The following is a 6,681-nucleotide window of genomic DNA, read 5'->3' on the forward strand; positions in this document are numbered from 1 at the left end:
CGAAGGATGATGTTGTGCTATTTATATTGATTTTATGGTGAGGACGAGAGTAAAAGCACAAAGAGTGATACCGTACACTTGTTTTTGATTTCCTGACTTTTACTGATAATTGAGTTATGGTGTTCTTTACATTTAACTGTTGTTTTCAGTTGTTACTGGTTGGTTCCTCGCAGCATGATTTCCCCTTCCCATCTTTAATTGTACAATTTTGCCTTTATTTTTTTTAACTGCACGTGTTTATTTGGTAGTCTGGTCCTAGCCTTGTCACTACTTCGCTGAAGTTAGGCTAGGCACTTACCAGCACATGTGGTCGGTTGTGCTGATACTACACTCTACACTGTGTGCAGATCCCGGTACTGGAGCATACAGACCGTAGCTTTGGGTTGCTGCCTTTAGTTCATTCGGAGATCCGAGGTAGTGGCGTCTCCTCCTATCCTTTCATTCTATTTCTTTTATGTATTTCAGAGACAGTATTGTAATAAATATTTCAGACCCTTATTTGTAGTAATCCTAGACAATCTGTGGAATTGTGACACCAGTTCTGGGTAGTTTATGTATGGATTGGTATTGGCATTTTTATTCAAATATTACATTTCAGCCTTCCGCTTATTAAGTTTCGCTGTTTATCTAATGTTGGTTATTAATTGTTAAAGGATTAAAATGGGAAAAAGGTAAATAACCCAAATGGTCGGCTTGTCTAGCTTTCACTAGTAGGCGCCATCACGATTCCCGAGGGTGGGAAATCGGGGTCGTGACAAGTTGGTATCAGAGCTCTAGGTTACATAGGTCTCACAATTCACGGACAAACTTAGTAGAGTTTGAGGGATCAGTATGGAGAAGTCTGTATTTATCCCCTAGAGGTTACAGAGTTAGGAAAAACTTCACATCTATTCTTTCCTGTCGTGCAGTTTGGTTTTTCAATGCTAATTAAATTTCTACTATGTTCTTTCGCAGATGGCGAGAACACGCACTTCCTCATCCACTGATCAGCAGCCCGAGCCCCCAGTAGCAGCTTCCATGAGGGGCAGAGGGCGAGACCGTGCTAGAGTCCGAGGCAGGGGCAGAACTCAGCCCAGAGCAGCAGCACCAGCGGCGATGCCTCAGGTTGAGCTTGATGATGAGGTTCCGGTGGGCCCAGCTCAGGTCCCAGAGGGGTTCATTATATTGCTACCCAGTACTCCAGGATGCTCTGGTCCGTCTAGTGGGCCTTATGGAGAGTGTCATTTGGACATGCTTGCTTCCTGTAGTACCAACTATCTCTCAGGCTGGAGGAGGAGTCCAGACTCCTGCTACCCGCACTCCGGAGCAGATGGTTGTAGTATATATGGATGTTTATTTTCGAAAGCCGTATTTGAGAAGGGAAATTAGAGAAAGACTATAACATGCCAACCTTGACTGAATTGGTCACCCAAATTAAATAAACACTCCTATAGCTTATTTCTTTCTTTATTATTTCTATTTCCTTTTTCAATGAGTGGAGGACTCTTTGGAAATTGGAAATATCTCCAATAACAATATCTTGACAGAAAGAAACACATTAGAGTACTTCATACTAAGTTTTTAGTTTTTTTTTAAATATGCTTTAGTCAGTGTTACTTTATACCATAAAATGCCTGAGTGTATGATATATAATTGTAATGTCAAAGAAACAAACTTTTCAAAGTGTAATTAATAATTAATTAATATTGCAACGATAAAAATACTTACATCATTTGGAAGGGGTACTGGTGATGTCATGTTAGTCAATATATCAAGTTTGACCTAAATGATATAGACTGATCCAACGTGCAGAATGAATTATCACCCACCTTTACAACTGTCTTCTATGCATGGAAATTGGTAATATTATTTATTTTTGTTTATATTTTCTAGCAAAGCAGCTTATTATTATCTTTGCTTACAGGGAAGGAGCTACGGATTCGACCGATTCAATATTTTTTGTATTAAAAATTTATTACTTATATATGTAGAAATATCAAATTTAAAATATAATATTAGCATTTAAAGTTATTATTTTAAAATCGAAAATTCATAAAGTTAAAATTCTGACACAGCTTTTTCTTTGCTTAGCCAGAAGTTAAAAAACCATTCATATATACAAGTAAGTAATCATAATTTGAATGGTGAAATGATTGTGGTTGGTCAAACCTCTCGATGCCCGTTGAATAAATCACATGAAAAAGATTTTTTTTTTTTAAAACTATGGTAATAATCATGTGTTTATAACAATTGTTACAATTTGCAATATCCATCATTTCTCATGTGAAACAACTTTGTTTTACAATTTTTCGAAGTTTGCTAAAGTTCGGACAGAGAAATGATCAAGTACTCTTGCTCTCAACGAAGCTTGCATTTAAAAAAAATTGTCGCTTATTCAGAAAAATAAAAGAAATTTAGAACTGTTACTTTAATTTTACCAATAGAATGCTCTCTAACATAGACTTTACTCTAAGAATTGGTCAAAATTCTTAAATTTCTCCTTTTTTAAAACTAATATAAGCAAGTTGATGTGAGAAAGATAAACTTGATCTTTTTTTCGACGATCACGTTATATAAGTCAGTTCAGAATTGAACAATATATTTGCTTAATTCTTTTTTTATTCTTAATTTGTTATCTACATTCATCCAGTAATTACATATATACGTACACACACACACACACACACATATATATATATATATATATATATATATATATATATGAAGGGAAAAGGATATTTCTTTAATTTGTATTCTTTGTTAAACTCCACTGTGATATTTTTTGCTTTTCGGGATTTCAACTTTTTATTTTGATCGTGTATTTGGACATAAAATCGTTAAGTTTTTCGAAATAAAATTTATATATTGACAAATTACGTAAAAAGTACTACTATTAGCCATAATAATTAATAATTTAAAATATTTAAAAGACAAAAAAAATTAGATCAAAGAACAACTCGTTTTACTCACGAAATTCGAGTACCCATATAAATTGGAACAAATAAAGTGAGTAATATTTATTAAGATATTAATACAATATAGATGGCCTAATTGAAAACGTTATACGCAAGGCCAAATTGCGTAGTTTGACTGAACAGCTAAAAGGAGGCGATGCTTCTTATGGTTTGGAAAACATTCCAAAAGGCTAAATTATTAGTTTTTCATTTTTCTCGACGTAAAAGGAAACCTTTTAGTAACAGGAAAATATGTATTTTATATGATTTTTGTCGTATAATCACAATGAATAATGTATCAGATTTTCAGTTTAATTCGTGACTCATAAAGTGAAAGTTACTTGATTTAGTTAGGCACATCATTGACCAGTCACCACCAACCCTTTAGCAAATGGAAAAAAAGACAGAAGATGGCTTTTTAGTTATTTTTTTATTTTTTATTTTACTTTTCTTGTTAAAAGCAAAAGAAAAGGAAAATAAGAAAAAAAGGCCCTAGTTAAAGATAATACTCCATTATAATGTATGTTACCACCAAATATGACATAGAAAATTACAATTGTATAGGTCCAAATTTGGCAATTCGGCAGCAACGAATAAATAAGGCAAAGAACGGGATCGACCATGGTGTGAAGACTAAAGGTCGCTCTTAAAAAGGCTAGTGCTAAAAACGGATAGCCAAGATGAAGAAATAACGGTAGAATAGATTCAAGATAGACATAAAGAATATTCAGTACTTTTTAAGGTTTTTGTGAAATGTCCCTTATAAATAGGAAGAGAAAGAAAACTAAGGGGGAGATCTTCACTTTTTGATAAGAACACGTTATAAAGATTGACAAAAGAGAATATACAAAAGTTGTTTTGTTTACTGATTATATTATTCAAGCACACGTTATTCTGTTTTTGTTCACAAGACCCAAAGATTCCACACTCATCTTCATCTCTCCCCTTTCCACATCGCTGACAGAAGAAAGTAACATTCCAATCATACAATAATTGGATAGATCCTTTCTTATTACATTTATTTGTTAACAATCCTGTGTGGAAACACAAAATTAGGAGGAAACTAAAGAAAAACTGTTAGAAGGAAAAACTGGAACAAAAAACAGTAAACATTAAGAAATATTCCGAGTTCACAATTTTCTTGTGCGTCCTTAAGGAATTTTAACCCCCTCACACGTTGCCAAGGTAATGGATTCAATCTTCCCAGGATAAAATGGAATAAACCTTCCTGCAATAGTGGCAATACAAACTGCAGGATACCAACGAACTCAAAGAACATAGCAAAATCATACTTACGAATTTGAGAGAGAGAGACTGCGAATTAGGATGCAGTGTATTCAGAAAAAAAAAAGTTCTGGAGTGTTTTTCGTATATAGAAAATGGAGCCTCGCCTCAGAATTTATAGGCAATTATCAGAAGAGGTGTCTGAAAAAGGTCCCTTTTCAGAAGAATACGCTGCCTGCCGCGGTTCTACCGCGACCGCGGCAGAACCGCGGTTAGAGAGGCTGTCTGAATCTACCTGCCGCGGTTCTACCGCGGCCAGAGCAGAACCGCGATTAGAGAGGCTCTCTGAATCTGCCTGTCGCGGTTCCACCGCGGCCAGAGAGACCCTCTGAATCTTCAGCAGGATTCTGGCGTATTTTCAGCAGTGATTTGGCATTTAATTAATTATTAAATAATCAAATAAATTTTGTCCAAAAAATAATCTTATCGATCGATCATTTGACAAATCCAAATCCAAATCCAAATCCAAAGCCAAAGCCGAGCCGAGCGAGCGACGACGACGACGACGCGAGGGTTCATTCTCTTCAACTCCTTTTAAGAGCTTTAACAAGTGATTCTATATATAAGCACACAAATGTGGTTGTCCCTCACCAATGAGGGACAAAGTACAAGACAAAAGTTCACTTCTTTAAATTTTCATTTTCCCTCTATTTTATTTCCCTCCATTTCCAATTCACACTTCTTCTACTTTAAAGCCCAATGGCTTAAAGTCCAACAATCCCCCACATGAATGGGAATAACTGTATCAAGAAAGATCATAGATGAAAGCTATGTGATTTTGCAAGTAAGGATTAGTTGCATCTGGATAAGTAGGTTTCCCTTTGAACTTTCCGTAGTGAACATATGTCGGATATACTCGGTCAATCGGTAGATTTGATATCTTTGAACCGTCGAACTTTAGTGTATACCTAGACAACCATATGTCACACAACCAACCCCTAACCGTCTTTTGGTTCTCATTTTTTGTTCGTTTTAGCCATGAACACCGCCTGGTCTCATAAGTACGTAGAGAATTGGCCTTACAGAATTCTCCTTGAAGCGGCTTACACTTCACACTTACGTAGGTAATTCCTAAACGTGTAATCCTTTAGATTGACACTATTTGATAGATACCTCATCAAACTTTGGTAATCATTAAAGAACGTGTAAAGTTTTATCCTTGTTACTGAACATTATCTTAATCACGAGAATGGACCAAAGATTTTATTTTGACAATGTTGAACCGGTCAATCACAACTTTGTTTGAGCTCCTTGAACCTAGATCTCAGAACATCCAAAATTCTAGGTAGAGTTACCGCCATGTTGACTTGTCCTCGGCCATAGTCCCATTCACTTAGATGATTTCTCAACTCCCTCTCTAGTTAAGCCTTTTGTAAGCGGATCCGCCACATTATCCTTTGATCTTACATAATCAATAGTGATAATTCCACTAGAAAGTAGTTGTCTAACGGTGTTATGTCTTCGTCGTATATGACGAGACTTTCCGTTGTACATAACACTCCCTGCCCGTCCTATGGCAGCCTCACTATCACAATGTATGCAAATAGGAGCCAAAGGCTTTGGCCAGAACATAATGTCTTCTAAGAAATTTTGAATCCATTCAGCTTCTTCACCGGCTTTATCCAAAGCTATAAACTCTGATTTCATTATAGAACGAGCGATACACGTCTGTTTGGAAGATTTCCAAGATACTGCTCCTCCACCAACAGTAAAAACATATCCACTTGTGGACTTTGTTTCTGTTGAGCCTGTTATCCAATTTGCATCACTATATCCTTCGATAACTGCAGGATATTTATTGTAGTGCAAAGCGTAGTCTTGGGTATACTCCAAGTATCCCAGAACTCGTTTCATTGCCACCCAGTGATGTTTGTTGGGATTACTTGTGAATCGACTAAGTTTACTTATTGCACAAGCTATATCAGGTCGTGTACAGTTCATGATGTACATTAAGCTTCCCAACACACGAGCATACTCCAATTGAGACGTACTTTCACCTTTATTCTTTATAAGATGATGGTTTAAGTCAATTGGAGTTCTTGCACTTCTAAATTCCAAGTGTTTGAATTTTTCCAGTACCATTTTCACGTAATGTGACAGAGACAAAGCTAGACCTTGAGGAGTCCTCTGGATTTTAATTCCTAGAATTACATCGGCAACTCCTAAGTCTTTCATATCAAACTTACTAGCAAACATACGTTTAGTTGCTTGAATGTCGGCAATGTCTTTGCTCATTATTAGCATATCATCAACATATAAGCAAACAATGACTATATGATTTGGAACGTTCTTAATGTAAACACATTTATCATATTCATTAATCTTAAAACCATTTGACAACATTGTTTGGTCAAATTTCGCATGCCATTGCTTGGGTGCTTGTTTTAGTCTATAAAGGGACTTGACAAGTCTACACACCTTCCTTTCTTTTTCCGGAACCACAAACCCTTCAGGTTGGTTCATG

This window comes from Nicotiana sylvestris, chromosome 3 (genome assembly GCF_000393655.2).
Source record: "Nicotiana sylvestris chromosome 3, ASM39365v2, whole genome shotgun sequence".
Classification (NCBI taxonomy): Eukaryota; Viridiplantae; Streptophyta; class Magnoliopsida; order Solanales; family Solanaceae; genus Nicotiana; species Nicotiana sylvestris.